This window comes from Erinaceus europaeus, chromosome 15 (assembly GCF_950295315.1).
Source record: "Erinaceus europaeus chromosome 15, mEriEur2.1, whole genome shotgun sequence".
Lineage (NCBI taxonomy): Eukaryota > Metazoa > Chordata > Mammalia > Eulipotyphla > Erinaceidae > Erinaceus > Erinaceus europaeus.
The window spans coordinates 88,763,639-88,782,838 of NC_080176.1; positions in this window are offsets into that span (position 1 = coordinate 88,763,639).

Genomic DNA, 19,200 nt, shown 5'->3' on the forward strand with positions numbered 1-19,200 from the left:
GTGACATGTTTGAATTTCCCTAGTTTTACAAACTTGCATAGCCCTTACCCCATAAGACACACTCTCTCTCCTCTCTCTCTCTCTCTCTCTCTCTCTCGTGCTCTAGTTCACAGCTTAGAATTCAATATATCTTACCAGGAGAACAGTTTCTTTTAGTAACTATACTACGAATCTTGTATTTTCTGGTCTCATGTATTTGGCATTTATTAATTTTTATGTTTTGAATGCTTAACTCTCATTATTCGATGATGGATGGAGCAATCCAGAGATGGATTTTCTTTGTGGGTGTGAGGATAGGGAAGGCCAGAAAAAGAGAGCTACCTGGAACACGGCTTCAGCAATTGGAAATGATTCGCCCTGCAAGTGGCCGCAAGCCATGTCTTTCAGCATTCTAACGTGGGCACTCACCCTGGTGGAGCAGCACTCAGCCCCTTAGGAAGCAATGTTTCTTCCCCTAGAGCAGTGCTCAGTTCTTTCAAAGGGTTCTGCTGGACATGAAAGTTGGGACTTTGGAATCTCAGGCCTGAGAGTCTCTTTGAAGAACCATACTGCTATCTTTCTCCACTCCAGATATCTTGGTTAGCAAGGGAGAGAAGACTAGACCATCCCTTCTGAACACATGAGCCCATTGATGAACCTGCCCCCCCTTGAGCCTCAGTTTAGTGTTGTGAGCCTGCCCACAGTTCCAGGTCTAATATTTCCCTCCTGAACCACTTTGGGTGAATTTCACTGATGCCTGTCAGGCGGGTTTCTAATGTCATGTTTTGGCAAATTAGATGAAGTGGTGAATTTTGAGCATGAAGTTCTGAGATGGCCTTAACTTCCCATGTAGTAGAGTGACTCTCATTCTCTCCTTTTCAGTCTTACCTTCTGTCCGTACCTCTATGTCTGTCTGTCAGCCTGTCAGCCTGTCAGTCTCTGTTACTCAAGTATTTTGTAGACAGCGTAGATGAGATTGGGCATGTGTTGTATGCAGCAGCACACCACAACCTGTAGGTAGATGCATGTGAATAGCTGCAGAGTCTTGGTGGAACACAGGAGTCCAGGGAGCTCCCAGGTGGTCTTGTGAGATGTGCTGCCTGTGGTCGTGCTCGACCTGGCCCCTGACTCCTCACCTGACTCTTGCTCTTGTTTGCTGTCTGACCTCCCAACCATTCCTGCCAACTATTATTTTGTCAGAGTTGGTTCTACCTGCAGGCCACTCGTTGGCTCCGGCTGATGATGACAACGGGGATTCCAGCAGCACGCTTGGGTGTGTTAGGGTAGTAATTTATTTCTGTTTATGAGTTCAGGGTGTTTGAGGGTTGCGGGGTGAGCATCGAGTAGGGGACTGGGGTCGGGGGTTGTGGTGGGATAACCAGAACTGAAAGGCATGGAGCCCCAGGTGTCTCTGCGGAGACTGTTAGAAATGCAGAGCTCTCAGGCTCCCGAGCTTCAGGTGGAGTGAGTCTGACAGGATGCCCTGCTTTCGGGGTCTGAACCAGGCGTCCCAAGTTCTGAGAACAACAGCAGCAAGTGGGTTGATTTTGCAGTGTTGTACCAAAGCTTTCTTAGAAAAATGGAACACCTGAAGGGGTAGTACACAACACAAGATCCTTTGAGCCACAAGTCCGTTCTCCAGATGCCATCTTTGAATGTCCGTGAAACCCAGGGAAGGGGTCGTCGAGGTGCAGCAAGAGAGAGGCTTGTGGCAGCCATCCTCTGAAGTCTCCGCACTTCTCCCAAGTGCCCTGTGCTTTCATGTTGAGCCCGTGACTTGTGCTCCTCAGGCAGGCATGGCCCCCTCTCGTGTTTGCTGAGAAGCCTGTCAGTGGCCCCAGCCCAGCATTTCTCAGGCATGGGCAGCAGTGCAGTTCATGGAGGGCTGAGAGCCGGGAGTCCCCTCCCCCTCCCCCCACCCGTCCCCACCACGGGTGGCCTTGCTGAGTGGCCTGGGTTTGGGTGGCCCTGGCTCCATTCTGCCCTGAGGCAGGTGGGAATTCCTGGGGTCATCTTCTCAGCAGCATTTTCTGGAAATCTCTCCTGGACTTGGCCATCAAGGGGGCAGGTTTTTTGGCTGATGTGTGGGCGGTGTTGACTGGCCTTGGGAGGGCCTGGGTGGTGCTAAGGGTCTTGGATTCTGGCCTGTCCTGCCTGGGGTTTGGTGTCTTCTTGCTCCCCTGGGATTCTGGCTGGGCTTGTCTGCTGCTTGGCTGAGGCCTAGTTGTCCCTTTGTGCCCCTGGGACTGGTGGAGGGTGTGGGCAGGCCTGTGAGCAGCAGGGTGTCCAAGAACAGCCTTGGTGGCAGGGCCTTGGGACTGAGCGGGGTGTGGCCCTGGGGCTCTGGCTGCTGGACCTGCTGCGGGGCTCCTGCCTTGGGCCTCCTGAAGCGGCGGTGGCAGCGGCTGGGTCACTGTCTTGTGGGCTGGCTGCTCTGGCTGTCTTGGTGGCTTAAGGAGGGGAGTGCCCAGGAGGTTTCCCTCCTTGTCTTTCTGCCCCTTGAGTCTGTGGTGGTCTTTCTGCTGTTGGCCAGGCTGAGGAGGAGGGCCAGTGTCCACCGTGGGTTTCAGGAGGGGCTGTGTCAGTCCTGGCATGTGGGACAGAGCCTTGTCCTTGTGCTGTCCCCACAGGCCCTGCTGGTGGCAGGTGTTGCGTCTGGAGGGAGAGTTTTGGCTGGAGCGCCCAGCAAAGACGGGGGTCTTGGAGTATGTTCTGGAGAAAGGGCACTCAGGATCTTCGTCCGAGTCAGGAGACAGTTCTCGCAGCCAAGCCCAGTCAGAATCTGCCAAGCTGTCTTCTTCCTGGGTTCCAAAGAGTGGGGACAGGGCCGATGTGATGCTGCTCACAGGGGCCCGGTTTCCTTCCTCCTTGTCGTTCTCCTTGTTGTCTTCCTCCTCCTTGTCGTCTTTCTTCTTGTGGTCATCCTTCTTCTTTTTGCTTGCCTTCTTTGTCTTCTTGCTGGGCTGGTCGTAGTTGAGGTAGGCCTCAAAGGACATGGTTGGCGGCTCCCATGTCTCTTGGTCCGATGGCTGTGGGCTGAGGCCCAGGTGCAGGCTCGGGCCCTCCTGAGAGTCGTGGCAGGGGCCTGGAGTGGGCTGGATCTTCTTGTCTTGTGCAGGCGGTCTGTGCTGCGGCTCACAAGCCTTGAGGTAGGAAGGCTTGGAGATGGTCTGGCCCTGGCTGAGGGCTGAGCCCTCTTGAGTGTGTTCAGAGGAGAGAGGCTGGGGACTGTGGGTCTGGGAGCAGCCCCTGTGCCTCTTGTGTGTGTGCACAAGAGGGCTGAGCTCTGGGTTGCTGCAGGCTTGTCCCTCTGGGGCTTGTGTGTGTGGCTGAGGGTCCCGCTGTGCAGTTGCCTCCCGGGGGCGCTTTGGGGCCTGCCTCCTGGGGGACGATGGCCTGTGCTGAGCCTCCTGGATTGCCTGCAGCTCCATGCAGACCTTCCAGTATTCGGCCAAGTCTCTGGCCATGCTGCCCAGCTGCTCATACTTGCGTAGGCGCCTCACGCTTCTGCGCAGCCCCGTCTGCCTCAGCATGTCTGGCGACAGGGACAACATCAGCAGTCTCCCCAGCCTCCTCAAGATCTTCTTGGGGTGTGGCATGCGGTCTAGCTCTGCCTGCAGCTGCTGGGCCTTGGTCAACACTGACGTGTCCAGCTCCATTCTCCCTGGGCTCATGCCTCCAGCTGGCTCCATGAGATTCTCAGAGAATCTCTGGGGAACCCACCTGGTCCTGAACAGTGTCTTCTGGGCTGTTCCAGGAGCCGGTCTTCTAGGAGAAGATCTGATCCTTTCCACAAATCTCGTCTCCAGTCCTGGATCCACGCAAAGTTGGCGGGATGGCTGGCTGGCTGGCTGGCTGGCTGGCCTGCTGGCTGGCTGGCTGGCTGGCCGGCCGGCTGGCTCGCTGGCTGGCTGGCTGCTCGTGGGTCTTGCTCCACTCTGCAGTCTGAAAGGATTTTCCCAGCACAGCCTCCTGCTTATAAAGGCTCAGGGGGCTGCTGCCACAAAGCCACACCCACTCCCAAGGAACACTGCCTGAGGCAACCTAACACCTTCCCTGGTCTCTCAAGCGTTCTCACTCTCTGCCTTCAGGCTACCTGTAGAAGCCTAGGATCTTAAAGGGATTAGTGTGAACAGATTATGGTTTGGGCAGGTTCCTGTTGCCTTTGCAAATCTCATCACAACTAAATAGCATCAAGTTCCCCTCCGCCATAGTGAGAGGGTGAAAGCCTTTCCCACTGAGCACTTGATAGATAGATAGGTAGATTATAGACCGATGGATAGATGGATAGATAGATAGATAGATAGATAGATAGATCAATGTATATTGCCACTGTCTTCTGGCCAGTAGTGTTGGAGTGGAGATGGCTGCTCCTCATCTTATGGGATTTCCTCTGTAGTTGCAGACTTCAGGATATTTTTCTTTATCCATATTTTTCCCATTCCAAATACAGTGTGTCTTGATGTCTGGGCTAATTCTGTTTGGACCCTCTGAGCTTCTTGATTCTGGCATGTCTTGGATGTTGTCTAGACGAGAGAAGTTCTCAGCAATTAGGTCCTGCTTTCTTTCCCTCCCTCTCTTTCTTCTTCTGGTAAGCCAGAATGCGCCTATGATTTCATCTGGAGTCATCCCATAGGTCTCTGGTGCTGTTTCCAGTATCTCTTCATCTCCTTTGGAGATTTCTTACTGCTTTTTTGCTGTCTGTAAGTGGTCCTGGACCTTGCTGTTTGTGTATTCAGCCACATTTCTTCTATTCTCCTTCCCCTCTACGGTTTTGTGGAGTGCATCTATTTTGTTAGCTAGCGTGTTCTGCTAATCCGTTTTTCATTTGTACAGCTCCTTGTTGGGTTCTTTGCTGGGCTATCGTAGTTTCAGCTCCCGAATCACCTTGAGGAAAAGATTGTTTTTTCCAGAGTCTCATTGGTTCTTTCTGCATTTCAGATGACAACTCTTTCAACCTCTTTACTCAGTCCTGCGATTATTTCCTTAATGAGTGTTTGAATATGGAGCTCATTATTCTGTGTTCCAACCTTTGCGGGTCTCTTAGCTGGACTCTTTCTTCTTCTGGTCGATTTCCCCCGTCTTTCTTCTTGTTGGTTTAACCATTTAGTATAGTCTGTGATGAGGTCCCTCTCTCAGTAATGTTTCAATGACTTATCACTCTTGCATGGATTGACCTGTGTCTAAGGAAGGTAGAGAAATGGTTGCCAGCTGTGGAAATTGAAACGGGTGTTTCAATATTATTTTCATCCCTGAGTTGGAGCTCAGTGGCTTCCAAGCCTCCTTTGTTTTCTTTTCTTCCCTGTAGGCTATAGGAGTGTGAGGGCTTCGAAAATATAAGTAGGCTTCTTCACTGAATCACTTACAGCAGACCAAGAGATAAAGCAGGGTGGGGCAGGGTTAATCCAGAACTCCTGCAAAAAGACACTCCCCGCCCCACCGGTAGGTCACCAATGTCTAGATCTTCTCTTGAGCTTCCGCATGAGTTCTCTGTTTCTGGGTGTCAGCACATGGCCTCCACCCCGCAACCCACTGCCTTCCCCTGCCCCTCCGCTGCTCCAGACTCTGAGGGCAGTAGGATGGAGGACTCACAGTTGCATTTGGTGAGCCTTAGTGGAATCTTCTCCTCCCTTCAGCCGTCTTATTGTTGTTGAAAAAGACTGGAGGTGGTGTGTCCACAGGTATCCTCCCAGACTGTGACCAGCCACTTAATGTGCCCTTTGGCTCCTCTGTCCAAGAGGCATAGGCAGTTATTTGCACTCACCAGTGCTGTGGTGTGTTCCTGAAGTTGTTCAAGTCCTGTTATGCTGCGGTCCCAGGGGGTCATCCACTCCCCTCCCCGTGTTGAACGCCCCTCCCCCCGCCCCAAACATTCCTAGATATCTCTTTCCAGACAATAAATACAGATAAGCAAGAATTGAAATGAAGGACATTGACAAAGGCAGGAGCCCCTGAAAGCACTCCATGTTCAGACAAAGCACAGGTGAAACTTGTCGAGTCCTACAATCATGTAATCAGAGATAGGCAGAGGAAGTCGTGTGCGGAGAAAGGGGGCCCGCAACCGTGTGAAACACTTGTGATGTCAGACATGTAATAGCATTGTTCCATTTCCATGACGACCGCAGAGGCTCGGGAGAGTCCATGCCTTTTAGCTGTGGCGGAAGCCCAAGCAGCCAGGATCTCAAAGGGATGAGTGTGAGCCGATTATGGTTTGACGGGCTTCCTGTTGGGCCTGGAAATGCCATCCCCCCCGAAAGAGCAGGGAAGTTCCCCACCATTTTTCTTGCACTTCTTTCTGTCTAGAAGTCATCTGTGCCTTGTGCAGTCCTCCTGAAGCCAAGATTCTCTATGGCTGTGCTCATTTGAGATGCTGCCCAAGAAAGTGTCCTCAAGACTTTTTCAGAAGTGTTCCCATGATTGGGCCTTGAGGAGTTTTCTGTTTGTCATTGAGTGTTAGCTTTCCTCCACTGTGGTCTGAGCAGATGCTTGGGGGTGATTTCAGGGCTCTTGAATATGTTGATACTGTCGTTGTGGCCTAAGCCGTGGTCTGCTACCCTTGAGGATGTGATGGGACTCTTGAAAGGATGTGTCTTCCAGTTCTTGCTGTGAAGAACTCTGAGAATGTCCATGAGTTCTCCTCTGTTGACCTCTTCAAAGAACTCTCTTGTTTCTTTGTGGATTCTCTGCTTTGGTGATCTAAGTGTGAGAGTGTGGTGTTACAATGTCCTACTCTGAGTGTATACTCTTGATGTATTTTTGTAGTTCTTTGAGTAAGTGCTTAAGATGTATTTAGATGGGCCCTGATTGGGAGCATAGATGTTAATAATTGTTCCAACTTCTGGCTAGAGTGATCCTCTGGTCGTTATGGAATGGCCTTGCCTATCTTGTATGACTTTCTTTAATTGTTGAGGATGTCTGTTTCCTGCCCTTTGATGCAGTCTTTGATTCTGTGTGAAGGTTTGCCACCCTTTGGCTTGGTGTCTGTTGTCGGCCCCTAATTGGGCGCCAACTGCCAGGCTAGTATTTATCATGGGCAGCAGATAGATGGCCAGGGATTCATGGCTGGGCAGGAACACAGTGCCACGCTGGCTTTATTCATCTGCATGTATACTCTCCTGGAAGGAAGTGGTAGGGTGTAAAAGGTAGTAGGTAGGATAAGTGGGCGGAGTGGAAAAGGAGCAGGACCCTTCTGGGGATTAAAATGGTGGAAAACAGGATGTGACTAGGAGAGGGAGCGGAGCCTAAAGAGAGTGAGAACCAATGGCATTTAAGCAGTGCACTGCAGGCAGGGCGGGTCTCAGCTAAAACAGTGATTATGTCAGTAGACCAATGGAGCAGGGGGGAGCTGAAGTACTGCCCAACTGTCTATATTTGTCCTGTGGGCTTTGGTGGGATTCTTGGCAAGCAGCATATGCTGGCTTGTGTTTTCTGGTGCATCGTCCTCCTCTGGTGATTGGGCACTTAGTTCATATGTCTCACTCTTGTGACATGTTTGAATTTCCCTAGTTTTACAAACTTGCATAGCCCTTACCCCATAAGACACACTCTCTCTCCTCTCTCTCTCTCTCTCTCTCTCTCTCTCTCTCTCGTGCTCTAGTTCACAGCTTAGAATTCAATCTATCTTACCAGGAGAACAGTTTCTTTTAGTAACTATACTACGAATCTTGTATTTTCTGGTCTCATGTATTTGGCATTTATTAATTTTTATGTTTTGAATGCTTAACTCTCATTATTCGATGATGGATGGAGCAATCCAGAGATGGATTTTCTTTGTGGGTGTGAGGATAGGGAAGGCCAGAAAAAGAGAGCTACCTGGAACACGGCTTCAGCAATTGGAAATGATTCGCCCTGCAAGTGGCCGCAAGCCATGTCTTTCAGCATTCTAACGTGGGCACTCACCCTGGTGGAGCAGCACTCAGCCCCTTAGGAAGCAATGTTTCTTCCCCTAGAGCAGTGCTCAGTTCTTTCAAAGGGTTCTGCTGGACATGAAAGTTGGGACTTTGGAATCTCAGGCCTGAGAGTCTCTTTGAAGAACCATACTGCTATCTTTCTCCACTCCAGATATCTTGGTTAGCAAGGGAGAGAAGACTAGACCATCCCTTCTGAACACATGAGCCCATTGATGAACCTGCCCCCCCTTGAGCCTCAGTTTAGTGTTGTGAGCCTGCCCACAGTTCCAGGTCTAATATTTCCCTCCTGAACCACTTTGGGTGAATTTCACTGATGCCTGTCAGGCGGGTTTCTAATGTCATGTTTTGGCAAATTAGATGAAGTGGTGAATTTTGAGCATGAAGTTCTGAGATGGCCTTAACTTCCCATGTAGTAGAGTGACTCTCATTCTCTCCTTTTCAGTCTTACCTTCTGTCCGTACCTCTATGTCTGTCTGTCAGCCTGTCAGTCTTTGTTACTCAAGTATTTTGTAGACAGCGTAGATGAGATTGGGCATGTGTTGTATGCAGCAGCACACCACAACCTGTAGGTAGATGCATGTGAATAGCTGCAGAGTCTTGGTGGAACACAGGAGTCCAGGGAGCTCCCAGGTGGTCCTGTGAGATGTGCTGCCTGTGGTCGTGCTCGACCTGGCCCCTGACTCCTCACCTGACTCTTGCTCTTGTTTGCTGTCTGACCTCCCAACCATTCCTGCCAACTATTATTTTGTCAGAGTTGGTTCTACCTGCAGGCCACTCGTTGGCTCCGGCTGATGATGACAACGGGGATTCCAGCAGCACGCTTGGGTGTGTTAGGGTAGTAATTTATTTCTGTTTATGAGTTCAGGGTGTTTGAGGGTTGCGGGGTGAGCATCGAGTAGGGGACTGGGGTCGGGGGTTGTGGTGGGATAACCAGAACTGAAAGGCATGGAGCCCCAGGTGTCTCTGCGGAGACTGTTAGAAATGCAGAGCTCTCAGGCTCCCGAGCTTCAGGTGGAGTGAGTCTGACAGGATGCCCTGCTTTCGGGGTCTGAGCCAGGCGTCCCAAGTTCTGAGAACAACAGCAGCAAGTGGGTTGATTTTGCAGTGTTGTACCAAAGCTTTCTTAGAAAAATGGAACACCTGAAGGGGTAGTACACAACACAAGATCCTTTGAGCCACAAGTCCTTTCTCCAGATGCCATCTTTGAATGTCCGTGAAACCCAGGGAAGGGGTCGTCGAGGTGCAGCAAGAGAGAGGCTTGTGGCAGCCATCCTCTGAAGTCTCCGCACTTCTCCCAAGTGCCCTGTGCTTTCATGTTGAGCCCGTGACTTGTGCTCCTCAGGCAGGCATGGCCCCTTCTCGTGTTTGCTGAGAAGCCTGTCAGTGGCCCCAGCCCAGCATTTCTCAGGCATGGGCAGCAGTGCAGTTCATGGAGGGCTGAGAGCCGGGAGTCCCCTCCCCCTCCCCCCACCCGTCCCCACCACGGGTGGCCTTGCTGAGTGGCCTGGGTTTGGGTGGCCCTGGCTCCATTCTGCCCTGAGCCAGGTGGGAATTCCTGGGGTCATCTTCTCAGCAGCATTTTCTGGAAATCTCTCCTGGACTTGGCCATCAAGGGGGCAGGTTTTTTGGCTGATGTGTGGGCGGTGTTGACTGGCCTTGGGAGGGCCTGGGTGGTGCTCAGGGTCTTGGATTCTGGCCTGTCCTGCCTGGGGTTTGGTGTCTTCTTGCTCCCCTGGGATTCTGGCTGGGCTTGTCTGCTGCTTGGCTGAGGCCTAGTTGTCCATTTGTGCCCCTGGGACTGGTGGAGGGTGTGGGCAGGCCTGTGAGCAGCAGGGTGTCCAAGAACAGCCTTGGTGGCAGGGCCTTGGGACTGAGCGGGGTGTGGCCCTGGGGCTCTGGCTGCTGGACCTGCTGCGGGGCTCCTGCCTTGGGCCTCCTGAAGCGGCGGTGGCAGCGGCTGGGTCACTGTCTTGTGGGCTGGCTGCTCTGGCTGTCTTGGTGGCTTAAGGAGGGGAGTGCCCAGGAGGTTTCCCTCCTTGTCTTTCTGCCCCTTGAGTCTGTGGTGGTCTTTCTGCTGTTGGCCAGGCTGAAGAGGAGGGCCAGTGTCCACCGTGGGTTTCAGGAGGGGCTGTGTCAGTCCTGGCATGTGGGACAGAGCCTTGTCCTTGTGCTGTCCCCACAGGCCCTGCTGGTGGCAGGTGTTGCGTCTGGAGGGAGAGTTTTGGCTGGAGCGCCCAGCAAAGACGGGGGTCTTGGAGTATGTTCTGGAGAAAGGGCACTCAGGATCTTCGTCCGAGTCAGGAGACAGTTCTCGCAGCCAAGCCCAGTCAGAATCTGCCAAGCTGTCTTCTTCCTGGGTTCCAAAGAGTGGGGACAGGGCCGATGTGATGCTGCTCACAGGAGCCCGGTTTCCTTCCTCCTTGTCGTTCTCCTTGTTGTCTTCCTCCTCCTTGTCGTCTTTCTTCTTGTGGTCATCCTTCTTCTTTTTGCTTGCCTTCTTTGTCTTCTTGCTGGGCTGGTCGTAGTTGAGGTAGGCCTCAAAGGACATGGTTGGCGGCTCCCATGTCTCTTGGTCCGATGGCTGTGGGCTGAGGCCCAGGTGCAGGCTCGGGCCCTCCTGAGAGTCGTGGCAGGGGCCTGGAGTGGGCTGGATCTTCTTGTCTTGTGCAGGCGGTCTGTGCTGCGGCTCACAAGCCTTGAGGTAGGAAGGCTTGGAGATGGTCTGCCCCTGGCTGAGGGCTGAGCCCTCTTGAGTGTGTTCAGAGGAGAGAGGCTGGGGACTGTGGGTCTGGGAGCAGCCCCTGTGCCTCTTGTGTGTGTGCACAAGAGGGCTGAGCTCTGGGTTGCTGCAGGCTTGTCCCTCTGGGGCTTGTGTGTGTGGCTGAGGGTCCCGCTGTGCAGTTGCCTCCCGGGGGCGCTTTGGGGCCTGCCTCCTGGGGGACGATGGCCTGTGCTGAGCCTCCTGGATTGCCTGCAGCTCCATGCAGACCTTCCAGTATTCGGCCAAGTCTCTGGCCATGCTGCCCAGCTGCTCATACTTGCGTAGGCGCCTCACGCTTCTGCGCAGCCCCGTCTGCCTCAGCATGTCTGGCGACAGGGACAACATCAGCAGTCTCCCCAGCCTCCTCAAGATCTTCTTGGGGTGTGGCATGCGGTCTAGCTCTGCCTGCAGCTGCTGGGCCTTGGTCAACACTGACGTGTCCAGCTCCATTCTCCCTGGGCTCATGCCTCCAGCTGGCTCCATGAGATTCTCAGAGAATCTCTGGGGAACCCACCTGGTCCTGAACAGTGTCTTCTGGGCTGTTCCAGGAGCCGGTCTTCTAGGAGAAGATCTGATCCTTTCCACAAATCTCGTCTCCAGTCCTGGATCCACGCAAAGTTGGCGGGATGGCTGGCTGGCTGGCTGGCTGGCTGGCCTGCTGGCTGGCTGGCTGGCTGGCCGGCCGGCTGGCTCGCTGGCTGGCTGGCTGCTCGTGGGTCTTGCTCCACTCTGCAGTCTGAAAGGATTTTCCCAGCACAGCCTCCTGCTTATAAAGGCTCAGGGGGCTGCTGCCACAAAGCCACACCCACTCCCAAGGAACACTGCCTGAGGCAACCTAACACCTTCCCTGGTCTCTCAAGCGTTCTCACTCTCTGCCTTCAGGCTACCTGTAGAAGCCTAGGATCTTAAAGGGATTAGTGTGAACAGATTATGGTTTGGGCAGGTTCCTGTTGCCTTTGCAAATCTCATCACAACTAAATAGCATCAAGTTCCCCTCCGCCATAGTGAGAGGGTGAAAGCCTTTCCCACTGAGCACTTGATAGATAGATAGGTAGATTATAGACCGATGGATAGATGGATAGATAGATAGATAGATAGATAGATAGATCAATGTATATTGCCACTGTCTTCTGGCCAGTAGTGTTGGAGTGGAGATGGCTGCTCCTCATCTTATGGGATTTCCTCTGTAGTTGCAGACTTCAGGATATTTTTCTTTATCCATATTTTTCCCATTCCAAATACAGTGTGTCTTGATGTCTGGGCTAATTCTGTTTGGACCCTCTGAGCTTCTTGATTCTGGCATGTCTTGGATGTTGTCTAGACGAGAGAAGTTCTCAGCAATTAGGTCCTGCTTTCTTTCCCTCCCTCTCTTTCTTCTTCTGGTAAGCCAGAATGCGTCTATGATTTCATCTGGAGTCATCCCATAGGTCTCTGGTGCTGTTTCCAGTATCTCTTCATCTCCTTTGGAGATTTCTTACTGCTTTTTTGCTGTCTGTAAGTGGTCCTGGACCTTGCTGTTTGTGTATTCAGCCACATTTCTTCTATTCTCCTTCCCCTCTACGGTTTTGTGGAGTGCATCTATTTTGTTAGCTAGCGTGTTCTGCTAATCCGTTTTTCATTTGTACAGCTCCTTGTTGGGTTCTTTGCTGGGCTATCGTAGTTTCAGCTCCCGAATCACCTTGAGGAAAAGATTGTTTTTTCCAGAGTCTCATTGGTTCTTTCTGCATTTCAGATGACAACTCTTTCAACCTCTTTACTCAGTCCTGCGATTATTTCCTTAATGAGTGTTTGAATATGGAGCTCATTATTCTGTGTTCCAACCTTTGCGGGTCTCTTAGCTGGACTCTTTCTTCTTCTGGTCGATTTCCCCCGTCTTTCTTCTTGTTGGTTTAACCATTTAGTATAGTCTGTGATGAGGTCCCTCTTTCAGTAATGTTTCAATGACTTATCACTCTTGCATGGATTGACCTGTGTCTAAGGAAGGTAGAGAAATGGTTGCCAGCTGTGGAAATTGAAACGGGTGTTTCAATATTATTTTCATCCCTGAGTTGGAGCTCAGTGGCTTCCAAGCCTCCTTTGTTTTCTTTTCTTCCCTGTAGGCTATAGGAGTGTGAGGGCTTCGAAAATATAAGTAGGCTTCTTCACTGAATCACTTACAGCAGACCAAGAGATAAAGCAGGGTGGGGCAGGGTTAATCCAGAACTCCTGCAAAAAGACACTCCCCGCCCCACCGGTAGGTCACCAATGTCTAGATCTTCTCTTGAGCTTCCGCATGAGTTCTCTGTTTCTGGGTGTCAGCACATGGCCTCCACCCCGCAACCCACTGCCTTCCCCTGCCCCTCCGCTGCTCCAGACTCTGAGGGCAGTAGGATGGAGGACTCACAGTTGCATTTGGTGAGCCTTAGTGGAATCTTCTCCTCCCTTCAGCCGTCTTATTGTTGTTGAAAAAGACTGGAGGTGGTGTGTCCACAGGTATCCTCCCAGACTGTGACCAGCCACTTAATGTGCCCTTTGGCTCCTCTGTCCAAGAGGCATAGGCAGTTATTTGCACTCACCAGTGCTGTGGTGTGTTCCTGAAGTTGTTCAAGTCCTGTTATGCTGCGGTCCCAGGGGGTCATCCACTCCCCTCCCCGTGTTGAACGCCCCTCCCCCCGCCCCAAACATTCCTAGATATCTCTTTCCAGACAATAAATACAGATAAGCAAGAATTGAAATGAAGGACATTGACAAAGGCAGGAGCCCCTGAAAGCACTCCATGTTCAGACAAAGCACAGGTGAAACTTGTCGAGTCCTACAATCATGTAATCAGAGATAGGCAGAGGAAGTCGTGTGCGGAGAAAGGGGGCCCGCAACCGTGTGAAACACTTGTGATGTCAGACATGTAATAGCATTGTTCCATTTCCATGACGACCGCAGAGGCTCGGGAGAGTCCATGCCTTTTAGCTGTGGCGGAAGCCCAAGCAGCCAGGATCTCAAAGGGATGAGTGTGAGCCGATTATGGTTTGACGGGCTTCCTGTTGGGCCTGGAAATGCCATCCCCCCCGAAAGAGCAGGGAAGTTCCCCACCATTTTTCTTGCACTTCTTTCTGTCTAGAAGTCATCTGTGCCTTGTGCAGTCCTCCTGAAGCCAAGATTCTCTATGGCTGTGCTCATTTGAGATGCTGCCCAAGAAAGTGTCCTCAAGACTTTTTCAGAAGTGTTCCCATGATTGGGCCTTGAGGAGTTTTCTGTTTGTCATTGAGTGTTAGCTTTCCTCCACTGTGGTCTGAGCAGATGCTTGGGGGTGATTTCAGGGCTCTTGAATATGTTGATACTGTCGTTGTGGCCTAAGCCGTGGTCTGCTACCCTTGAGGATGTGATGGGACTCTTGAAAGGATGTGTCTTCCAGTTCTTGCTGTGAAGAACTCTGAGAATGTCCATGAGTTCTCCTCTGTTGACCTCTTCAAAGAACTCTCTTGTTTCTTTGTGGATTCTCTGCTTTGGTGATCTAAGTGTGAGAGTGTGGTGTGACAATGTCCTACTCTGAGTGTATACTCTTGATGTATTTTTGTAGTTCTTTGAGTAAGTGCTTAAGATGTATTTAGATGGGCCCTGATTGGGAGCATAGATGTTAATAATTGTTCCAACTTCTGGCTAGAGTGATCCTCTGGTCGTTATGGAATGGCCTTGCCTATCTTGTATGACTTTCTTTAATTGTTGAGGATGTCTGTTTCCTGCCCTTTGATGCAGTCTTTGATTCTGTGTGAAGGTTTGCCACCCTTTGGCTTGGTGTCTGTTGTCGGCCCCTAATTGGGCGCCAACTGCCAGGCTAGTATTTATCATGGGCAGCAGATAGATGGCCAGGGATTCATGGCTGGGCAGGAACACAGTGCCACGCTGGCTTTATTCATCTGCATGTATACTCTCCTGGAAGGAAGTGGTAGGGTGTAAAAGGTAGTAGGTAGGATAAGTGGGCGGAGTGGAAAAGGAGCAGGACCCTTCTGGGGATTAAAATGGTGGAAAACAGGATGTGACTAGGAGAGGGAGCGGAGCCTAAAGAGAGTGCGAACCGGTGGGAATAAACCCTGGAAAACAGGCTGTGACTAGGAGAGGGGGCGGAGCCCAAAGAGAGTGAGAACCAATGGCATTTAAGCAGTGCACTGCAGGCAGGGCGGGTCTCAGCTAAAACAGTGATTATGTCAGTAGACCAATGGAGCAGGGGGGAGCTGAAGTACTGCCCAACTGTCTATATTTGTCCTGTGGGCTTTGGTGGGATTCTTGGCAAGCAGCATATGCTGGCTTGTGTTTTCTGGTGCATCGTCCTCCTCTGGTGATTGGGCACTTAGTTCATATGTCTCACTCTTGTGACATGTTTGAATTTCCCTAGTTTTACAAACTTGCATAGTCCTTACCCCATAAGACACACTCTCTCTCCTCTCTCTCTCTCTCTCTCTCTCTCTCTCTCTCTCTCGTGCTCTAGTTCACAGCTTAGAATTCAATCTATCTTACCAGGAGAACAGTTTCTTTTAGTAACTATACTACGAATCTTGTATTTTCTGGTCTCATGTATTTGGCATTTATTAATTTTTATGTTTTGAATGCTTAACTCTCATTATTCGATGATGGATGGAGCAATCCAGAGATGGATTTTCTTTGTGGGTGTGAGGATAGGGAAGGCCAGAAAAAGAGAGCTACCTGGAACACGGCTTCAGCAATTGGAAATGATTCGCCCTGCAAGTGGCCGCAAGCCATGTCTTTCAGCATTCTAACGTGGGCACTCACCCTGGTGGAGCAGCACTCAGCCCCTTAGGAAGCAATGTTTCTTCCCCTAGAGCAGTGCTCAGTTCTTTCAAAGGGTTCTGCTGGACATGAAAGTTGGGACTTTGGAATCTCAGGCCTGAGAGTCTCTTTGAAGAACCATACTGCTATCTTTCTCCACTCCAGATATCTTGGTTAGCAAGGGAGAGAAGACTAGACCATCCCTTCTGAACACATGAGCCCATTGATGAACCTGCCCCCCCTTGAGCCTCAGTTTAGTGTTGTGAGCCTGCCCACAGTTCCAGGTCTAATATTTCCCTCCTGAACCACTTTGGGTGAATTTCACTGATGCCTGTCAGGCGGGTTTCTAATGTCATGTTTTGGCAAATTAGATGAAGTGGTGAATTTTGAGCATGAAGTTCTGAGATGGCCTTAACTTCCCATGTAGTAGAGTGACTCTCATTCTCTCCTTTTCAGTCTTACCTTCTGTCCGTACCTCTATGTCTGTCTGTCAGCCTGTCAGTCTTTGTTACTCAAGTATTTTGTAGACAGCGTAGATGAGATTGGGCATGTGTTGTATGCAGCAGCACACCACAACCTGTAGGTAGATGCATGTGAATAGCTGCAGAGTCTTGGTGGAACACAGGAGTCCAGGGAGCTCCCAGGTGGTCCTGTGAGATGTGCTGCCTGTGGTCGTGCTCGACCTGGCCCCTGACTCCTCACCTGACTCTTGCTCTTGTTTGCTGTCTGACCTCCCAACCATTCCTGCCAACTATTATTTTGTCAGAGTTGGTTCTACCTGCAGGCCACTCGTTGGCTCCGGCTGATGATGACAACGGGGATTCCAGCAGCACGCTTGGGTGTGTTAGGGTAGTAATTTATTTCTGTTTATGAGTTCAGGGTGTTTGAGGGTTGCGGGGTGAGCATCGAGTAGGGGACTGGGGTCGGGGGTTGTGGTGGGATAACCAGAACTGAAAGGCATGGAGCCCCAGGTGTCTCTGCGGAGACTGTTAGAAATGCAGAGCTCTCAGGCTCCCGAGCTTCAGGTGGAGTGAGTCTGACAGGATGCCCTGCTTTCGGGGTCTGAGCCAGGCGTCCCAAGTTCTGAGAACAACAGCAGCAAGTGGGTTGATTTTGCAGTGTTGTACCAAAGCTTTCTTAGAAAAATGGAACACCTGAAGGGGTAGTACACAACACAAGATCCTTTGAGCCACAAGTCCTTTCTCCAGATGCCATCTTTGAATGTCCGTGAAACCCAGGGAAGGGGTCGTCGAGGTGCAGCAAGAGAGAGGCTTGTGGCAGCCATCCTCTGAAGTCTCCGCACTTCTCCCAAGTGCCCTGTGCTTTCATGTTGAGCCCGTGACTTGTGCTCCTCAGGCAGGCATGGCCCCTTCTCGTGTTTGCTGAGAAGCCTGTCAGTGGCCCCAGCCCAGCATTTCTCAGGCATGGGCAGCAGTGCAGTTCATGGAGGGCTGAGAGCCGGGAGTCCCCTCCCCCTCCCCCCACCCGTCCCCACCACGGGTGGCCTTGCTGAGTGGCCTGGGTTTGGGTGGCCCTGGCTCCATTCTGCCCTGAGCCAGGTGGGAATTCCTGGGGTCATCTTCTCAGCAGCATTTTCTGGAAATCTCTCCTGGACTTGGCCATCAAGGGGGCAGGTTTTTTGGCTGATGTGTGGGCGGTGTTGACTGGCCTTGGGAGGGCCTGGGTGGTGCTCAGGGTCTTGGATTCTGGCCTGTCCTGCCTGGGGTTTGGTGTCTTCTTGCTCCCCTGGGATTCTGGCTGGGCTTGTCTGCTGCTTGGCTGAGGCCTAGTTGTCCATTTGTGCCCCTGGGACTGGTGGAGGGTGTGGGCAGGCCTGTGAGCAGCAGGGTGTCCAAGAACAGCCTTGGTGGCAGGGCCTTGGGACTGAGCGGGGTGTGGCCCTGGGGCTCTGGCTGCTGGACCTGCTGCGGGGCTCCTGCCTTGGGCCTCCTGAAGCGGCGGTGGCAGCGGCTGGGTCACTGTCTTGTGGGCTGGCTGCTCTGGCTGTCTTGGTGGCTTAAGGAGGGGAGTGCCCAGGAGGTTTCCCTCCTTGTCTTTCTGCCCCTTGAGTCTGTGGTGGTCTTTCTGCTGTTGGCCAGGCTGAAGAGGAGGGCCAGTGTCCACCGTGGGTTTCAGGAGGGGCTGTGTCAGTCCTGGCATGTGGGACAGAGCCTTGTCCTTGTGCTGTCCCCACAGGCCCTGCTGGTGGCAGGTGTTGCGTCTGGAGGGAGAGTTTTGGCTGGAGCGCCCAGCAAAGACGGGGGTCTTGGAGTATGTTCTGGAGAAAGGGCACTCAGGATCTTCGTCCGAGTCAGGAGACAGTTCTCGCAGCCAAGCCCAGTCAGAATCTGCCAAGCTGTCTTCTTCCTGGGTTCCAAAGAGTGGGGACAGGGCCGATGTGATGCTGCTCACAGGAGCCCGGTTTCCTTCCTCCTTGTCGTTCTCCTTGTTGTCTTCCTCCTCCTTGTCGTCTTTCTTCTTGTGGTCATCCTTCTTCTTTTTGCTTGCCTTCTTTGTCTTCTTGCTGGGCTGGTCGTAGTTGAGGTAGGCCTCAAAGGACATGGTTGGCGGCTCCCATGTCTCTTGGTCCGATGGCTGTGGGCTGAGGCCCAGGTGCAGGCTCGGGCCCTCCTGAGAGTCGTGGCAGGGGCCTGGAGTGGGCTGGATCTTCTTGTCTTGTGCAGGCGGTCTGTGCTGCGGCTCACAAGCCTTGAGGTAGGAAGGCTTGGAGATGGTCTGCCCCTGGCTGAGGGCTGAGCCCTCTTGAGTGTGTTCAGAGGAGAGAGGCTGGGGACTGTGGGTCTGGGAGCAGCCCCTGTGCCTCTTGTGTGTGTGCACAAGAGGGCTGAGCTCTGGGTTGCTGCAGGCTTGTCCCTCTGGGGCTTGTGTGTGTGGCTGAGGGTCCCGCTGTGCAGTTGCCTCCCGGGGGCGCTTTGGGGCCTGCCTCCTGGGGGACGATGGCCTGTGCTGAGCCTCCTGGATTGCCTGCAGCTCCATGCAGACCTTCTAGTATTCGGCCAAGTCTCTGGCCATGCTGCCCAGCTGCTCATACTTGCGTAGGCGCCTCACGCTTCTGCGCAGCCCCGTCTGTCTCAGCATGTCTGGCGACAGGGACAACATCAGCAGTCTCCCCAGCCTCCTCAAGATCTTCTTGGGGTGTGGCATGCGGTCTAGCTCTGCCTGCAGCTGCTGGGCCTTGGTCAACACTGACGTGTCCAGCTCCATTCTCCCTGGGCTCATGCCTCCAGCTGGCTCCATGAGATTCTCAGAGAATCTCTGGGGAACCCACCTGGTCCTGAACAGTGTCTTCTGGGCTGTTCCAGGAGCCGGTCTTCTAGGAGAAGATCTGATCCTTTCCACAAATCTCGTCTCCAGTCCTGGATCCATGCTAAGGGATGGCTGGCTGGCTGGCTGGTTGGCTGGCTGGCTGGCTGGCCTGCTGGCTGGCTGGCTGGCCGGCCGGCTGGCTCGCTGGCTGGCTGGCTGCTCGTGGGTCTTGCTCCACTCTGCAGTCTGAAAGGATTTTCCCAGCATAGCCTCCTGCTTATAAAGGCTCAGGGGGCTGCTGCCACAAAGCCACACCCACTCCCAAGGAACACTGCCTGAGGCAACCTAACACCTTCCCTGGTCTCTCAAGAGTTCTCACTCTCTGCCTTCAGGCTACCTGTAGAAGCCTAGGATCTTAAAGGGATTAGTGTGAACAGATTATGGTTTGGGCAGGTTCCTGTTGCCTTTGCAAATCTCATCACAACTAAATAGCATCAAGTTCCCCTCCGCCATAGTGAGAGGGTG